Source organism: Anolis carolinensis, chromosome 3 (assembly GCF_035594765.1).
Source record: "Anolis carolinensis isolate JA03-04 chromosome 3, rAnoCar3.1.pri, whole genome shotgun sequence".
Taxonomy (NCBI): Eukaryota; Metazoa; Chordata; class Lepidosauria; order Squamata; family Dactyloidae; genus Anolis; species Anolis carolinensis.
In genome coordinates this window covers 166,326,619-166,346,749 of record NC_085843.1, presented here as the reverse complement: position 1 = coordinate 166,346,749, position 20,131 = coordinate 166,326,619, and the positions used below count along the sequence as shown (strand labels likewise).

The window sequence follows — 20,131 nt, the reverse complement described above, 5'->3', positions numbered from 1 at the left end:
CACAGCCCAAGCTTCTTAGCTGCTCATCCACCTAGGACTCCTTAGTCAATCTTAACTCGGCTTCAAGATCAGTTTTGACCCTCTGCCAAATAACTTTCTCATCTCCACGTCAGTTAGCCACACTTGTTCAAGAGTTATAGTCCAACAAATTGAGAGATCACAAGCTGTGGGAAGGCTGGCTTAAAAACCCTAAGTTTCCTCTTTTTGGCCTTAATGGAGGTACTCAGAACTGCAACTGCCATGTACCATTCCATTTCTGTATAATAAAATAGGCTCCACATGCAGTTAACATTTTACAACATTGTTCAGAAGCCCTATTTGCTACATTTTGGAATGACCGGCCCTGCCACACCGTGGGATAATACCAACTGCTTCAGGTGAAATGTGGCAGGGAGGGCGATGAAGCCATTAATTTGTGTCCAGGTAATACAAAAATGCTGTGTATGCTTCTTGTGTCTGTCACCTGCCAATTTATGGCGTTTCATAAGGTTTTTTAAGGCAAGGAATACTCAGAGATGGTTTGACATTTATTCTTCTGAAATATAGGGTGCTTCCAGACAGAACTAAAATATGTGTTTTAAACAGGGACTTCAGAAGAGATCCACATACAGACCTGTTGGTCCCGGGATTTCTGCTTCAGTCATCCAGACTTGATGCTTTGTTCTGAGATTTAGAGGCTGCCAAGACGGCCGCTGTGGGACTTCCGCCAGAAACTTCGGCAGTTTTTTTAAATCCCTGAGATGCAGATATGTGGAGATTCGGATATGCGGATCACTGCAAAAGTTCAGTTCTTTGTTCTGGTCAGAAAAACCGTGCCTTCCAGACGTTTCATGAAGTATCTCCCACATATCATGGCGTAGGACCACTACTGCCCAAGTCATCAAACAAGAACACACATTTTAATGCCAGGAACGGAACTCTGCCATTATCTACTATTTTTAGAGCCTGGCTGCCTAGCCATCTGTCCAGACTGATTTATAGTAATTATGACATTGTGTTCTCGGTATGAAAGTGTCTGTTCCTGTTTCATTGTGCATTTTTTACTGTAAAAGTACTTGTTGAATCCCAGGAACTTTCTGCCACAAACTTCACCAAACAGGTGAAAGACAAAGTTCCCCTTCCCAGAACAAAGTTTTTGCCTTCTACACAATTGTCACCTTCTTTTTAGGAACCAACAAATCAGGAACAAACATCTAAAACCTGGGAACAAACCCATATTAAAAAAATTAGCGAATCTACTAAAGTAGATTTATTCAATCAATTTTTGAATAGCGAGTAAACATATTAGGTAAATCTCCCTACTTCAATGGATCTCCGGTAGTCAGACCTAACAAAAGGATTTTTAATTGTTCGATCAAATATTGGTTGTAATTTACTAATAAGACAAGTGTTGTGTGCCTTCAAGTTATTTCTAACTAATGGTGACCCTAAGGAAAACCTATCACAAGGTTTTCTTGGTAATATTTGTTCAGAGGGGACTTTTCTTTTGCCTTTCTCTGAGCTGAGAGAATGTGACTGGCCCAATGTCACCTAGTGGGTTTTTATGGCTAGGTGTGAATTTGAACCTATGTCTCAAGAGCCCTAGCCCAACTCTCAAACCCCCAATCATGCTCATTCTGTTCCAAATGTTACTAAGGCCCCTTCTACACTGCCATTTAATCCAGATTATTGAATAAGATATTACATATTATCTGCTTTGAACTAGATTATAAGCATCTACACTGCCATATAATCCCATTCGAACCATATAATCTGGATTTTATATGGCAGCGTAGAAGGGGCCTAATTTTATAGCCAGATAAAATTAGGAAGAACATATCAAGTCTTAACCATCAATTTGCGTAGAAGTAATAGTCACTAATTATTCCTATTAATTAAAGGGCTACTGGGTAGATGCTAAGCTTTATTTTTACTTTTCCATTGTCAAGTTAAAATCCCTTTATTTAGGCAGGCTTTTGGTAATCAGCTGGTTGTTGAGGATGGAGTTTGTTAACACTGGATGCTGAAATTTTCAGTTGGATGTCCATATTTGTGGATTTCACTTTTGCAGATTTGATTATTCACAGATTAAGTTAATATGTTCTCTTTAGGAATCTATAGGTCCTAAAGCATGACTCTTTTGTTAACTTCAGCCACAGAATTCTGCCAGAGGATCTAGAGCGGGGGTCCCAAAATTGAGGCCCGGCCCCTGCCCTAAACTTTAAACTTAGGGTGCCCTAAGTCTGAAACGACTTGAAGGCACACAACAACAACAGTCCTAATTAATGTGACATTGACCAAAAGAATCCCCCCAATCTGAGGGATCGTGAACCAGCCCTTCATCTTAAAAAGTTTATGGACCCCTGATCTAGAGATTCATAGGATGCTTCCAGACAGCACCATATTGAGGGTTTTAGTGAGGGAGACTTCAGAAGAGGTCCACAAACAGATATGTTGGTCACAGGATTTTTGCTTTTGTCCACACTTGATGCTTTGCTGCAGTATTTTGCAGTAATACGGGACTACGGGACATTCGCCGGAAACTTCACCAGTTTTTTAAAAAAAACTCAAGAAGCGGCAATGCAAATTGTTGCAAAAGTTCCGTTCTTTGTCCTGGCCAAAGAAACTTTGCCCTCGACATGTTTAATGAAGTATCCGCCCCACAAACAAAGTTAATGGGGTAGGACCACTTTTACCCAAGTCAGCAGTGCACAATCAAACAGGAACATACACTTACAAGCCAAGAACAGAACTCTGTCATTATTGACACTTTTCAGAGCCTGCATGCCTGGCCACCAGTTCAGAGTGCTGTTCCTGGGTGATACATGTCTCTTCCTCATTGCTGTTATCCAAAAGATGTGGGGATTTGCCAAGTTGACTACATGGCAAAACCTTTGTTTGTGTGTCACAAACTTCATTAAACATGTGAAGAATGAAGTTTCACCTTCCAGGATAAAGTTTTTGCCCTCTAGTCAACTGTTGCAATGTTTTAGGATACAACTAATCAGGAACAAACATTTTAAACCCTGGAGCAAACCTAGATAAAAAAATCCCATGATTTCCAATTGCAGGGACATACAGACATCTGAAGATGCACATTTTTGGCTCACAATTGGGATATTCCTGCACCTGAAAATCTCGCTTTTTTGCTGTTTGTAGCATCTTTTCCCGTGTTTTGAAGGAACAGAGTCTAACCGTCCTGCTGTTTGCTGTAGGAGCTCCTGGGATAAAGGTACTGTCTAGAGAGGTCCCTAGATAGTTGTTCCATCATGTTAAAATATGTTTTTATTCAGTTTTCCCTCTTTTGTGTGCCTCCTCTGCTGCTAACTCAGCAAATATGGAGGGCTGACTGTATTTTTTAAATTATGCACTTAATTGTTTTAGTAAGTGCTTTTAATTTTATTCTAATAGTTTTCAGTAGTTTCCTTCTATAAGTTTAGTATTAGTGTAAGCTTCCCTGCATCCGAGTTTTAAGTGAAAGGCAAGATATACTGACTAAGTAAGAAAGCAAATGTTATTCCTGTCATTAAAATCTTCAGGTCCTACATCTGCTAATATACGAAGCCTATTTTACGGACCTCTAAGTCCAAATACTAACCTGATGAAAACAACCTATATCACATTAGTGTTCTTAAAAGTTCTGAACAACTAGAAAACTGGAGATGAGTTCACTTTCCCTGCTGAGCAAATTGGGTCTTTGGACTGTAATAAAGATTGATTGATTGATTTGAACTGGAGATGAGTTCATGATTTACCCTTAATTGAAATTCATATTATTCAAAATGTTGTACTACGTTTTAGGCAACAAGGTTTCATATGAAATACAAAATTGCCTAATGGATTTCAAAGTCAATAAGCACAAAGGAAACTCACTGCAGGAGGGAGCTGTGGCAATCTCCTTTACTAGGTGTTTTTGAAAAGAGAAGTGAGCTTCTATCAAGAAGATACCAGTCTTCTCTTGAGCCGGGGGTTGGAAAAACTAAGGCCCTATCCAATTTCTATGGATACATTCTCCCTTATATTATAGTGTTTGATAAGTGCCAGGTGATCCAAGGAAGTGGTGTATCAAATTTCCATTATGAGAGTTTTAAATTATTAATGAAAGTAGGAGGGAAAGTGCAACGTTGTATTTTGCTTGCTTCTTTTCAATTTATATAAGCTGAAAAAACTATGAGTGGTATTAAGATGTGGTGTATCATCCCCTCTTTAAAGCTCAGTCATAAAAGAGATATAAGAACTTTCAATGAATTATTAAAATGCATAAATAATTAATAATTATTAACAACAAAACATGAACTTTGTGTGCAATGATCTAGCAAGGATATCATGTAGTAGAAAGCAGCATTATACTTGATCTAATGGATTTACTGAAAAGAACAATAATAGTAACTGGCTGTTTCATAAAAACAAAACTAGCCATGTGATCCAGGAAGAAAAACAAAACACAACTGTAGGGTATTGTCTATAAGTAACATGCCGCCAGCATGAGGTAGAGCTTTGAGTGTTGAACTGCAACTTTGGAGGAAAGTGTTCAAATGAGAACACATTAGGCAAGTCACACATTCTCAGCCCCAGAAAACCTTAACTACCTTAGAGCTGCCACAAGTCTGAAATGACTTGAAGGCAAACAATGTGAAAAACAATCAAAACAACACCAACCTGAAGAACACCAAACACTACCACTTTTGTGACATCAATCCTAATGAAGATATTACGCAGTGCTGATTTTAACTACTTCAGAGCAAGGACATTTTTATCCACAGTGTACCTTTCCTTTTATATATGATAATATTAAAAAATTCCAAATCCTTAATTTGATCCCAAACATGCTCTCAACTTATTCATGAGGTTGATGTATACATGAGTATATATGGTAAATCTGATAATAGAAGAAAACTCTGATGAAAACCATAGGTTAAATGTGCATGATGCATAAATATACACAAGGTGAGATATATGGTTTCTATCAGGGTATGTTAACTTGTAGTTGAGCTTTTATTCTGTCTTATTAAACATGACTTGAGCAAACTACCGGAGAGAGGACACAGAAAACCATTATTCATTATTCTTTAACCTGTTTTCTTCAGTAGCTCTGAAGACACTTTAGAAACACTATGTTCGATCTATCCAAAGTTAAAACACTGTTAAGTAACCTTCAGTGGGAGAGAACTCAGTAAAAATAAGAGAGCTTAAGCATCCTTGCTTTGACTATATGGTTTCTTCCTTTTTCCATTTGCGTTCTCCTGAATGACCAGGCTGAAAGATGAAATAAAATGAGGACATGGCCCTGAAGGAAAAATGCTGAACTGGACATCCTAAAATAAACTGTATATCTTAAAAGAAATTAAAGGAGCAATGCTTACCTTATGCTAAAATTCACAAAGTCTTAGAGGAATCTTATGCACTGCTAGTTGGGAATACGCCCAAATGAATTAAATGGGACTTACTTTTAAGTAGATATGCATAGTATTTCTGTAACTAGTTTTTAAACAGCAGAGTTAGATCTTGGAATACACACAAAAGCAATTCAATATGTTTACATTTGTGTAGAATGCTTCCCTCTCACTTATGTCAAAGAGTGAGGGCAGTGTATATAACTTCAAGGCATGCTTGGACCCCACTCTCCAATTTCTTTATGAATCAAATTATTTTTGAAGCAACTCTATAATCTAAACCAAGTGTAAATGAGTTGCTGGAGGAAGACAGAAATTTAATAACCACTGTTATTACACTGTTGTTTTATGGTTTGTGGTAATATTGCTACTGCAGTTGCTAATGCCCAACCTTTATTAAGGTAATCCCTTGTTAGCCGGCCAAGATGATGAGAGGCAATCTTCTTTAATGGGAGCTAAAAGCTTGGGATCAGATAATAGATGTCTGTTTTCTGAATGGACGGCTTACCATTCAGACCTCTGAAATGAATGCTCTGAAAGGAGGCATCAGAAAAGACAGCCATTGACAGTTCTCAAATTAAAGAATATCTCAAAGAACTACAGATCTAACTGGATTAGAAACAGTATTGGAGGAGGGGGGTGTCCATATGATGGTTCTCCACAAAACTCATACATTATCATTGGGTTGAGGCAAGCTGCAGGAATCTATGGATACAGTTTGCCACCACTTTAACTGCAATGGGTCAACGTTATGGAATCATGGGAGTTACAGAATTGCTTTGAGTCTCTTTTTTGAAGAGAAAATGCGGGGTATAAATAGTAGTAGTTTTTCAAGGTCTTTAGCACCCCTCCGAACTACACTGACCCACAGATAAACATATCTGTGGAATGTCCAGGGTGAGAGAAAGAACTCTCTTGTCTGTTTGAGGCAAGTGTGAATGTTGCAGTTAGCCACCTTGATTATTATTGAATAGCCTTGCGGCTTCAAAGCCTGTCTGCTTCCTGCCTTATTACTATATTTTGTCTATGTGTTGTAACCCTACCGTACCCCGCCCTTGAGCCGTGAGGTGGATAACAAATAATATTATTATTATTACAGTATTGTTATTAGAATGGAGCCCCTGATGGCACAGTGTGTTAAAGCTCTGAGCTGCTGAACTTGCAGACCGAAAGGTCCCAGGTTCAAATCTGGGGAGCGGAGTGAGCGCCCGCTGTTAGCTCCAGCTTCTGTCAACCTACCGTGTTTCCCCAAAAATAAGACAGTGACTTATATTAAATTTTGCTCCCAAAGGTGCTCTAGGTCTTATTTTCAGGGGATGTCTTATTTTCCCATGAAGAAGAATTCACATTTATTGTTGAACAAAAAATGAACATTTATTATATACTGTACAGTAGTTGTCATCACAAACCAGCATAACCAGACAAACTGTGAATCCTATCAAGAATTTCTTGTTACTACCAATATTTCCATGTACAACACTCTATGGTACGTACATTTACCGATCCTGGATGCTCTGGTATTCTGTTCGGTGGGCATGCTTCGAAATAAAAACTTTGCTAGGTCTTACTTTCGGGGGAGGTCTTATATTTAGTAATTCAGCAAAACCTCTACTAGGTCTTATTTTCTGGGGATGTCTTATTTTAGGGGAAACAGGGTAGCAGTTCAAAAACATGCAAATGTGAGTAGATAAATAGGTACCGCTCTGGCGAGAAGGTAATGGCGCTCCATGCAGTCATGCCGACCACATGACCTTGGAGGTGTCTACAGACAATGCCGGCTCTTCGGCTTAGAAATGGAGATGAGCACCAATCCCCAGAGTTGGACACGATTGGACTTAACGTCAGGGAAACCTTTACTTTACCTATTATTATTAGAATTATTTGCCTTTTACTGTCAGATTTCCACATTTACTGGGGTATTGGGGCACAGGACCCTCATGAAAGTGAAGAATGTGAATAAAGAAGTTGCCTTTCTTTTAAATAGGCGGGCTTCTCTTTCTTACACTGTCTCTTGCAATGTCCAAATAGCAAGCTGGCGTTTTCTCTCTCTCTCTGCCTGACTGCCTCTTCCTCCCTCCTCCCCTCCCCTCCCCTCCAGGTGCGCCTTCTTTCCTCGCTTCCCATTGGCCCGCAGCCATCGAACCCCGCTCGCGCTCCCTGAAGGGGAGGGGGATACCACCACCCCCTCCGTGCGCGCGCACCTCACCTGACGCCTGGGTGGGTGGGTGAGTGGGCGCACACTCTTCCCTGAGGCAGAAGCGGCGCGCGGATGAGACGGGGCGGAGAGAGGGCGGGAGAAATTGAGAGCGAGAGCCGCGCGCGAGCGGGAGGAGAGAGAGGGTCCCTCGCGCTCGTCCTGAGGCGCAGTTTAGCGCCTCGAGATTCGACCCCTCTCCACTCTCTCTCTCTCTCTCTTTTGCCAAGCGCCACGCCCCTGGCTGGGACCAGCGGCACCGGGGTCACGTGACGCCCGTTCTAACCGCCAGGGGAGGGGGGAGAAGAAGGTGCTTCTTTTTTCCCTTCAGTCTTTGATGGAGGCGGGATTGTGGGGACTGCTGGGGCTTAGGTGATGATGATGATGTGTTGTCGAAGGCTTTCATGGCCAGTATCACAGGGTTTTCCAGGCTGTATAGCCATGTTCTAGAAGTATTATCTCCTGACGTTTCGCCCTCATCTATGACAGGCATCCTCAGAGGTTGTGAGGTATGGACAACTTCAACAGAAAGGAGGAAACCATGAAAATGAACAAAATCTGGCTACCAGTATTAAAAAAAACTCAAAAATCAGAACAGTAAATAAGAAGCAACACTCTGAAAACAGAGGAGTTCCAGACATGGGAACCATGGGCAGCTAACGACTCTGAACAAAGGATGCCCCCAGGCTGGAAGCCAGGAGATGAAGCTATTCAATGCTAATTGAGGTGATTAACTACAACATTCACGCTGGCCTCCAACTGACAAAAAGTTCTTCTCTCACCCTGGACTTTCCACAGATATATACAGTGTTTCCCCAAAAATAAGACAGTATTAATTTTTGCTCCCAAAGATGCTCTAGGTCTTATTTTCAGGGGATGTCTTATTTTTCCATGAAGAAGAATTCACATTTATTGTTGAACCAAAAAATGAACATTTATTATATACTGCACAGTAGTTGTCATCATAAACCAGCATAACCAGACAAACTGTGAATCCTATCAAGAATTTCTTGCTACTACAGTAGAGTCTCACTTATCCAACATAAACGGGCCGGCAGAACGTTGGATAAGCGAATATGTTGGATAATAAGGAGGGATTAAGGAAAAGCCTATTAAACATCAAATTAGGTTATGATTTTACAAATTAAGCACCAAAACATGTTAGACAACAAATTTGACAGAAAAGTAGTTCAATACGCAGTAATGCTATGTAGTAATTACTGTATTTACAAATTTAGCACCAAAATATCACGATTTATTGAAAACATTGACTACAAAAATGCGTTGGATAAACCATAATGTTGGATAAGCGAGTGTTGGATAAGTGAGACTCTACTGTACCAATATTCCCATGTACAACACTTTATGGTATGTACATTTACCGATCCTGCATGCTCTGGTGTTCTGTTCAGCGGGCATGCTTCCAAACAAAAACTTTGCTAGGTCTTACTTTCGGGTGAGGCCTTATATTTAGCAATTCAACAAAACCTCTACTAGGTCTTATTTTCTGGGGATGTCTTATTTTAGGGGAAACAGGGTATACATATATATATATATATACACACACACACACACACACACACAGTGGCACAGCAGATGAAACTGCTGAGCTGCTGAACTTGCTGAGTGAAAGGTTGGCAGTTCAAATCTGCAGAGTAGGGTGAGCTCCCGCTGTTAGCCCCAGCTTCTGCCAACCTAGCAGTTTGAAAACATGCAAATGTGAGTAGATCAATAGGTACTGCTCCGGCGGGAAGGTAACGGCGCTGCATGCAGTCATGCCAGCCACATGACCTTGGAGGCATCTACGGACAACGTCGGCTCTTCAGCTTAGAAATTGAGATGAGCAGCAACCCCTAGAGTCGGACACAACTACATGTCAGGGGAAAACCTTTATCTTTTACATGCAAAGTTGATCAGTATTGCGGACTTTCCTTTAAACCGCTGTGCTGCAGAAAAATCCTGTCGATCGAGGATTAGGTTAGGTTAGGATTCGAGCCTAGGTCGGGATGGGCACCTGCTGTTAGCCCCATGTAAAGTTGATCAGTATTGCGGACAGCAGTTTTCTAAACACCAAGGTCCTGACTTATTTAGTCCTATGTATACTAAGATTAGCACCTTGAATGTGGCATAGTCCATGCTTTAATAACCTCTCAACTGGACACCATCCCAAATAGTCTCTCTTGCAACACACACAACTGCCTCCAATACATTGTTGCTTGGATGTATGGTACATCCCACTGAGTATAACACAATCTGCTAACACTCATAGATCCATAAGGGGTCTTGCAGGCCTTGATGGAAGACAGAATGTGAAGGATAACCATGCTAAAACTCATTGAATTAGAACTATTTCCAACTTACTTTCGAGTAGCTGTTTGTGACTTGGTTGTACTTAGATATCTCGGAATCTGGTGATCCTCTGAAGATTGAAGTGTGTTTTATTGCTGTGACCAATCTTCATTATAAGCCAACAGGAATGCAGGTTTATTGCACATGCCATGTGCCACCTTTACAGGACTTCCTGGACCTCTGACATCACAAGGTTGTCACGAGTAAAGCCATCTTGCCTATTTTAAAGGAGCTTAAAGATAAGCCCAAAACAAACACAGAAGGCTGGTATGCGCTTTAATGAGGGAGTGTGCAACAGGTTATCTGATCACAGATTCATCATGCAAGTAATTGTTTGAAGAACTGTCTGAGAAGTTCAGAAAGTCAAGGCATGTGATGAAATCACAAGAATCTCATATATCAAATATAGAATGTGATTTCTGAGATTAAATAAAGGGTGGGATGGGGACAATGAAGAAAAGTCCGTTCAAAGCCAGGTCTAACAGTTTATTAAGCAGTGCCTCACTAGCAAATTAAAGAAGAGTTTAAATCCTCAACTATTTCATTCTTGGATGCGAGGACAAATAATGTAATCCTTTCTTTAAAAAACAAACAAACAGGAGAAACAAATCTTCCTCTACAATATTCTCCTTTTATCTGAATGTCTCAAAATGTTGTGGAGGAGTTATTCTGCAGAGAACAGGATGTTGTATTATTTTTTTTTAAAAAAATCTCTGTTTCCTGAGCAAGAAACCCACTTTACAGACATTTTTTTTGCACCCCAACACACATTTTCCTGCAGAATATTTCTTCCACAACACTTCAAAACTTTCAAGTGCCAGGAAAAACTGTGCATTCAATTTTAACTGTTCTCTTATTCTTCCTGTAAGAATTTGCTGATTGCCGGGAAACATGTGTTGTTGTACCTTAGGACAAATAATTATGAGTACTATTTCCATCTGGAGTAAAGGCAAACAATGCACAATTAATCATTTTTATGCAAAGAAGAATATAATAGGGTTTGCTCCTAGGTAATTAAATATATATAGAATTACAAAGTAATGAATTTAATCAGTGGGACAGGTTAAGCATCCTTTGTCCAGAATTTCTAAATCTGAAATATTTCACATGGGTGGCTGAGATTGTGAAAGCTTTCCTTTTTGATGGTTCTGTATATGCACACTTTGTTTCATGCACACAGTTATTAAAAATATTGTGCATGGAATTAGGCTTTAAGTATAAGGTGAATATGAAACATAGATGAGCTTTGTATTTAGACTTGGGTTCCATCTTCAACAAAGTATATGCAAATACAGATATCCAAAAACCTGAAAAGTCCAAAATCCAAACAGGTGTCAAGTACTGTATTGTGAATATTTTGCATACTCAATTTGTTTAAGCTTCCATGAGAGTCAGGGCCCTTCTACACTGCCATATAATCCAGATTATCAAAGCAATTATCCACATTATCTTCTTTGAGCTGGATTTTATGAGTGTACACTGCCATATAATCCAGTTCAAAGCAGACAATCTAGATTTTATATGGTAGTGAAGATGGGGCCTGACTGACCTTGGACAAATCACACACTTTCAGCCTGAGGCCCCTTCTACACTGTCCTTATATCCCAGGATCTGGTGCCAGGTTATCTGATTTGAACTTGATTATATGAGTCTCCATTGTCATATAACCTGGGATATGCAGATAATCTGGGATCAGATCCTAGGATATAAGGACAGTGCAGAGGAAGCTTGAGAGGCAAGCCCTTTTTTCCCCCCAAGATAACCTACTGGATTTCCATAAGTTGGGAACAACTTATAGTCATACAGCAACAAGAAGAACAGTAGTAAAATAACCATCTATTGGCCAGAGCTCATTTTAATTTATTTATTCCAGTAACATTTACACCCAGCTAAACTTGTTTTAAATTTAGTGCCACATTGTAACTAGTGCTGAAGAAAAGTATTGCAGTACTGACACTTTTGGATGATTTAGATTTCAGCCCAATATTATGCAAATTTATTCAAAAGTGCCTATGATTTAATGTGCATTGGCTTTTTATAGTATTTCTTTATTTTTAAATAGTGCATCCTAATTTTGTGTAATACAGAAGAGCTGCTGCAATAATCATAATGAAATGAAGAGAGCTGAAATATGATTTCAAAACTTACGCTAAGCAATATAACCCAAGAAAGCACAGAAGCAGCAGGAGATATAATCAGCAGTCCTATAGAATATCAGTATGTAATATCCCCAGAAGTCCACTTCCAAAAGTATGTTTTGACCGTGCCTTTATGTTTGGAAGGCAAGGAATGATAGAGACAGGTATAGGAGCATTGCAGGAGCATTCCACAGCTGTGTTGCAACAATGAGAAAAGCTCTTGTTTCACATATCCATTTGCCAGAGTTCAAATAGTGGAGGTCAGGGACAGAGAGCTGGGCCTCTGGTATTAACATGAGCAAAAAGATACATACATATGTGGTTAGAGGAGGATTGTGTCCTTCCTGTTTAATTTACAGCCATAAGCATATTACTATCCGCTTGATAGTGTGTTGCTCACATAGATATTTGTTTTCTTCTAGATACACTTATGGGAACAGTCTGATGTGATGAAATTAGGATCTCAGCTCAGCACTATTCTTTAGAAACATGGTAAGTCTATACCACAAAATTCACCTATGGGTTTTTTAAAAACTCAAAGGTGAATTTGCTAGCTTTCTACTAAAAATATATAAGATAATGCTAAGAATGGCCTTTGTAATGATGCATTAGGATGTGGCCAATTAGTGCCATTAAAAATGGGGGGGGGGGGGGGGTTGAGGAATCCTATAAAAATAGGTTAGTATTTATTTTAGGTAAACTGATACATTACAAAATAATTATAAAGCATGCAGAACGATAAGTCCTGCTGAAAATCTGTTTTCCATATTGCGTGGTAAAAGTGCCAATAAGCTTACATACAGTGTTCCCTCACTACTTCGCAGTTCAATTTTCGTGGATTCGCTGTTTCACGGTTTTTAATAAACTCTAAAAGACAATTATAAATCATAAAAAATACAATTTACAGCCTAAGGAAGGGAGGAAGGAGAAGCCAAAGAGAGAGAAAAGTAGCCCAAGTGACAACGGGAAAAGGACGTGATTTATCAACACACGATTGGTTGATAAAGACTTAAAATAGTGTATAACTACTAAAATAATGTATGAATATTAAATAGTGTCCCTACTTCGCGGATTTTCACTTATTGTGGGTGGTCCTGGAACCTAACCCCAGTGATAAGTGAGGGAACACTGTATATGAGTAACTGGAAAACAGTTTACTTAGGCCCCTTCTATACTGCCGTATAATCCTGATTATCAAAGCAGAAAATCTACTTTATCTGATTTGAACTGGATTATAATTGTTAATCTCATTATTCTGCATACCGTGTACATCTATGGTGCAATAAGGGTCTTTGGACCATAATAAAATGTTGATTGACTGAACTGGATTATATGAGTCTACTGCCATATAATCCAGTTCAAAGCAGATAATCTGGATTTTATATGGCAGTGTAGAAGGGGCCCTAGACTTTCAAAAGCATTCTCTCATTATCCCCCATAATAAAAATGTTAAAATCCAAAACTTGCATGGGATAAGAGGAAAAGTCTTCTTTTGGATCAGTAGCAGAAAGCCGATTGAATTAGAACAAGAAAAGATGCTGGTTCAAAATAAAGGCTGGAGAAAAAGACCGAGTAGAGAGAGGCTGAATGGAGGGACAGAGGGAAAGAAAAAAGAAAGTGGGAGAGAAGAGCACACTAAAATAAGAAGAATGAAGAATGTTTAACTTGTGGTAAGGAAAGAGTACTGGAATATCTGACTGGGTGAGGGAAGACTATCTGGATCTGCAGCTGAATAGAAAAGCATCTGAGAAGGAAAGGAAATTGCACTTGGGTCATGGAAAACCAGGATGTTCCAGGCCACATGAAGCTGATTCTACTGGCAGAGGAACATTTCACAACTGATAATCTTGCAGTTTATTAGTGATAGAGATCTCCTAATATCTGGCTGGAGTATATGAATTGGGAAAATATATATAGTATTTATATCCCACCCTTCTCACCCTGAAGAGCGGCTTACAGAACACATATACGGCAATGCTGATTATACAATTCACCAGGACAGACAACACAGACAAAGGCAGTTTTCCCCATCTTATTTCTGGTTTCTTGGAGGCTATGCCTCTATTCTTGGGGGGGGGGGGGGGGGGTGCTGTCGCTCCATCTTCCATGCTGAGGACCTTCCTCCTGATTGATGTCCTTAAGGGCGCCTTTATTGCCTCCCTGCCAAAAGCGATGCCTATTTATCTACGCACATTTCTGCTTTCGACCTGCTATGTGGGCAGATGAGCTGGGGCCAATGGTCGGTGCTCATCCTGACCCGGGCTTGAACGGGTACCTTTCAATTGGCAGGATTTTTCCACAGCACAGCGGTTTAGAAGGGAAGTGCCATTGGTCCAATGGCAAGGATGTGGGGCAGCCTTCTGTACAAGTAGGTTAAAGACAGCCTTTTCTAAGAAGTGTATATGATTTTGGGTATTCAGGGACCCATCCTTCATTTTGTGATGGCAGCAGATAGACAATTGCTTCACATTCCAGTGCCTTTAGTGAAAGGAAACTGGTGGTCCCTGTGCTCCCACACCATTACTGCTTTATTGAGAAAAGAAACTAACCAGTGTCATGCCCCCATGCTGATACTGTCTCTCTGGAAAAACAGTGGCTATTGTGATCTGGTGCTGATGTGTCTTATTTGGGAGAGGCTGACCACTGTGGTCTCCTGCTGACACTGATTTTTCCTGAAAGAGACCCTGGCTATTGTGATGTCATGCTGATGCAGACAAAGAGAAGTTGGCCATTATAACTTTATGCTGATCCTGCCTGCCATCCTGCAGAAAAAAACTTGGCTATTATGACAACCATTGATGCTGCTTTAATACATAAGAATGGTAAGGCCAAAACATCCTAAAGACACAAAATCCCATCTGATCTGGAAAGCTTAGCAGGTTAGCATTTGGATAAGGGACCACCAATGAGTCCCAGGTATTATAGGCCGTATTTCAGAGGAACTAGCAAAACTCGTCATCGTCTCACTCATTCAGTCATTTTCGACTCTTTGTAACGTCATGGACCAGTCCACGCCAGGGCTCCCTGTCGGCCGTTGCCACCCCCAGTTCCTTCAAGGTCGAACCAGTCACTTCAAGGATACCGTCCATCCATCTTGCCCTTGGTCGGCCTCTCTTCCTTTTTCCATCAATTTCCCCCAGCATCATGATCTTCTCCAAGCTTTCCTGTCTTCTCATGATGTGGCCAAAATACTTCAACTTTGCCTCTAATATCCTTCCCTCCAGTGAGCAGTCAGGCATTATTTTCTTGAATATGGACTGGTTGGATCTTCTTGCGGTCCAAGGCATTCTCAGGATTTTCCTCCAGCACCAAAGTTCAAAAGCATCTATCTTCCTTCGCTCATCCTTCCTGATGGTCCAGCTCTCACAGCCATAGGTTACTATGGGGAATACCATTGCTTTCACTATGCGGACCTTCGTTGCCAGTGTGATGTCTCTGCTTTTCAGTATTTTATCGAGGTTGACCATTGCTCTCTTCCCAAGAAGTAGACGTCTTCTGATTTCCTGGCTGCAGTCTGCAAAACTATCTTTTGAGTATTCCTTGCCTTAAAAAACCCTATGAAATTCATAAGGTCGCCATTAGTTAACAGACAGCTTGACAGCGAATACACGCACACAGTGTATTATGAGCCTATGCCAATGCCTGAAGGAGACAGACTGGCCATTCAATTGATGCTCCCTGTCTCAAAGGCTGCCCAATGTGACCTGGTGCTAATTCTGTCTCCCTAGAAACACTTTGGTGCCTGCCTGTCGCCATCCCTGAAGGACAACTGGCCAGCATGCAAGCCTCCAGTTCCTCACCTGATGGAGAAGAAACAAGTCCAATAACTTTTATATTTATAGTCATCCTTTTCTCAAAGCTTGGTGTGTTTCACCTTATAATAACCGTGGGAGGCAACACATGCTGACATTAGCACTTAGGAAAAGTGACCTTTTAAGAACCCTATATTCTTCCATCCATGTCTTTCCAGGTCCTGGCTGAACAAATTTGTTCAATTCAGGAGCCTTTCGTCACTATATAATTATAGCATTATGATTTCACTTTAACTACAATGGCCCCATTGGAGGATACTTAGAATTCATAGGCTTCTAGCCACCTCAAGGGAAAGCACATGGTTGTGGAAGGATGTGGGGAGTAAATCCTGGGAGGAACTGGGATATTATTTTCCAGTTACTCCCGGAATTTAGTTAAGTGTGGAAGGGCCCTCAAACTCTGCTCCTCCGATGCACATTCACTTCCAGTGGGGCTCTGTCGATTAACTGGGGCACAAGCATCCTACAACACTGCGCCCAGAACATGGCAGGCTTCCCATGTTCTGTTCGGAACAACAGGGCCAGCGTGGGGGGAAGCTGCGCAGTGACGCTTCTCTGCATGTGATGGGGAAGCGTCAATATTGATGAGGCCGAGTGCAGGGCACCAGGATTGCCCCATGGCCCTGCCCATTCGCCTCGGAAGCTGGCAAATTGCCCCGTGCAACATCAATGTGATGAGGTCACAAAGCCCTTTCTACACTGCCATATAAAATCTTGATTATCTGCTTTGAACTGGATTATATGACAGTAAAGATTTATATAATCCAGTTCAAAACAGATGATGTGGATTACCTACATCGATAACTTGGATTATATGGCAGTGTAGATCCAGTCTATGATTCCGAAAGGGTTGCAGAAATGCATAGAGATGTTACTCTGGGCTTCTTACATTAGCAATCAATCCTAGTCATTCATTATATTATTAAAATGTTTTAGAAATAGTTATCACGTTTACAGTTTGTATTCTATGAGCCAGCTACAGCAATCATGTATTTGTGGCAAATGTGGTATATAAATAAAACTGACTGTGTATATTTGAATAATAATAATAATAATAATAATAATAATAATAATAATAATAATAATAAACTTTATTTATACCCTACCACCATCTCCCCGTGGGGACTCGGGGCAGCTCACAATGTTACAAAAGTAACAGCGCAAATACATTAATAATATACACAGTTTAAAACACAAGAAGATGATAAAACAGAAGTTAAAACAAAGGTTTATACAACAGTAATAATATCAAACAACCACCAATGCAATTCAGTCAACTTCAAAGGTAGGGAGGGGACTATAGCAGCAATATAAGATAAAATCATTAGATTAAAATAGCCTTTTTAATCTAGATATTATCTTCTTCCAGTAAGGCAGATAAACATGGACTTTGTGGGTGGCAATTTACATCTCAGTTTGGCAAATATCACATGAAAAGGCCTTTGTATCATTGCAGGATCACAGCATCAAATAGTTCCAGTCTTTTCCCACCATCTTCTACAATCTAGGAAGTTTGCAAGTACTTACCAAAATAATCTTATTGACCTTTGGAACTGGAGGAATATATTCACATCACTAGTGTTACTAAATTGGAAAAAAATCCCTATCTTATTGTTGCTATAGTGAGTCCATATTTTATCATTCTGAATTGAGCAATCAAAGCAGACAGCTAACAATATAGGGTTATCTTTAGGTCAAGGCAGATGTCAAGAAGAAGACCTTACATTGGTCTAATAGTTTTAAGTCTATTGGATTTTATTGCAGAGTAAACTGACAAGAGATAACAATTATCTTATTAGGTTGCACTTTAAACCACAGACCTTTATTAATTTTTAATAATTCTCCTAATGTACCATTACTCTTCTTTTTAAAAAGAAATCTATTTCATATTCACATGACTGACAGAATCAAAAACATTTTTATTTTATTTTTGTTTTGTTTTTTCTAGGAAGGTACCATATATTATATTTACAATCATTCTGTGAGGCAAATTGAAAGAAGGAGGTTTTTAAATTAGGTCTCTCCGTTTCCTTTGTGGGGTTTGAAACCTAACTTCTGTTTTAACACTGTTGCATTATAATAAGCATGGTTCTTCCAAGAACCCAAAGCAATTGCCATATAAACAAAGCTTTAAAACATTGCTACAGTTCCCAGAACCTCCCTGCCATGTGGCTCTGCTCATATGTAATACCAGGGCAATGATTTCAGTACCCCATTAGTTTAGACCAGTTTTCCCCAAATACTGGTCTTCCGGGTGTTTTGGACTTCAGCTTCCAGAATCTCCTGTGCCTTTAACAGGTGTGGAGATGCAGATATTCAACAGGTATAACTTTCCTAAGCAAGGCATTTCTACAGACTTTTGGATCATGCTTGAGACATGCAAAATTCCTAACTGCATTTAGGCTAATCCTATCAAGGAAATGAAAACAATGGTTATGTCTACACCAAGCCTGCTCAATGTGGCAGTAATAAGGGGCCGAAATTAAATAAGCTAAACCTCTTGGGGCTGCAGATAGATTTTTTTGCACCTTACTTTCCAAGTAAAGGTATAATCAAAGGTACAATTAATTAGGATTGTTGTTGTTGTTGTTGTTGTTGTATGCCTTCAAGTTGTTTTTGACTTAGGGCAACTGTAAAGTGAGCCTATCACAGAGAGGGAAGCCAGCTCAAGGATCTGAGAAAGAGACGACATAAGCACATGGGTAAATTACCCATCCTATGACACTTTCATATCAGTTCAAAGATAGAGCCCTCCAGATCCCATCAAATGACATGCATCTACTTCTGGCAGGGCTCCATCCCTAAACTAAGGTTAAATTGTTGTAAGAGGAAGCAACGAGACTTCCTGTGTTCTCATTGAGAAGAATGGAGGGAAGACAGGAAGTGATGCCCCCCCCCCCCCCCGTGGGATGGGTAAGAGGTGATGCTGGGCTGTAGCACAGCTGGTAAATCACCAGCAGTAATAAGATCTACCGATCAAAAGGTGACTAGTTCGAAGCTCGGTCAGGGTGAGTACTCGACTGTCAAGCCCAGCTCACTGTTTACCTAAGCAGTTTGAAATCAGCTTAGAGCTGTAAGTAGAGAAATTCGGTACCGCAAATTGCGCGGGAGGTATTTTACAACACCTTAAAGAACAAGACCAGAAATGTGGTGACCAAGAGGAAGGTGGAAGGAGGAAGTCCTGATGGCTCTTTGTCAAAGAGAATGGAGCAACAGCACCCCCTGTGACTGAATTCAAGCTCAACCTCAATCTCCAAGGCACAAAAAAAAACCCTTGGACTTCAAGACAACATACCTCCTTCTGTCTGTCTGTTCTGGTCTGTCCTGTTTGTCTAAACAGCATTCAATGTTTGCCGTATATATGTACTGTGATCCGCCCTGAGTCCCCTTGGGGAGATAGGAAGGAATATAAATAAAGTGTTATTATTATTATTATTTTATTATGTCACAGCAAACAAGATAGATATGCTGGATTTCATATCACAAAATCACAAGTCGAACAATTCCCAAGTGTCTAGGACTGTGTGATGTATTTTCAGATGATGCACGCAGATCCCAGTAGGGTGGCCTTTTGCAGTTGGCAGATCGTAATTTTGTCAATGTCTGTTGTTTCCAAATGCTGGCTGATATCTTTTGGCACGGCACCCAGTGTGCCAATCACCACTGGGACCACCTGCACTATTTTCTGCCAGAGTCTTTGAAGTTCAATCTTGAGGTCCTGATAGCGGCTGTTTTTCCTGTTGTTTTTCGTCAATGCGACTGTCACCTGGGATGGCGACATCAATGATCCAAACCTTTTTCTTTTCCACAACTGTGATGTCTGGTGTGTTGTGTTCCAGAACTTTGTCAGTCTGGATTCGGAAGTCCCACAGTATCTTTGCGTGCTCATTTTCCAATATTTTTGCAGGTTTGTGATCCCACCAGTTCTTTACTGCTGGCAGGTGGTACTTGAGGCATAAGTTTCAATCAATCATTTGGGCCACATAGTTGTGTCTCTGTTTGTAGTCTGTCTGTGCGATTTTCTTACAGCAGCTGAGGATATGATCAATGGTTTTGTCGGTTTCCTTGCACAGTCTGCATTTTGGGTCATCAGCTGATTTTTCGATCTTGGCCTTAATTGCATTTGTTCTGATGGCTTGCTCCTGGGCTGCAAGAATCAGGTGTTCTGTCTCCTTCTTCAGTGTCCCATTTGTGAACCAGAGCCAGGTCTTCCCCCCCGCAGGTGCCACCTTGACGTGGTGGTGGTGGTGGGGGGCTTAACTGCTC

General features: G+C 40.4%; 1 protein-coding gene across 5 annotated transcripts in view; it reads right to left on the bottom strand.

Moving 5' to 3' along the window:
- rhobtb1 (Rho related BTB domain containing 1) overlaps window positions 1-20,131 on the bottom strand; it is a 126,484-nt gene that overhangs the window by 87,967 nt on the left and 18,386 nt on the right. Inside the window, exon 1 of one of the 5 annotated variants that reach the window (XM_008114769.3) lies at window positions 7,579-7,781. The exons of the other annotated variants lie outside the window; for them this stretch is intronic. The gene's annotated coding sequence lies outside the window, so the exon portion shown is untranslated. Of the gene's footprint in view, window positions 1-7,578; window positions 7,782-20,131 lie in introns of those variants that run through there. 5 annotated transcript variants of the gene reach the window in all.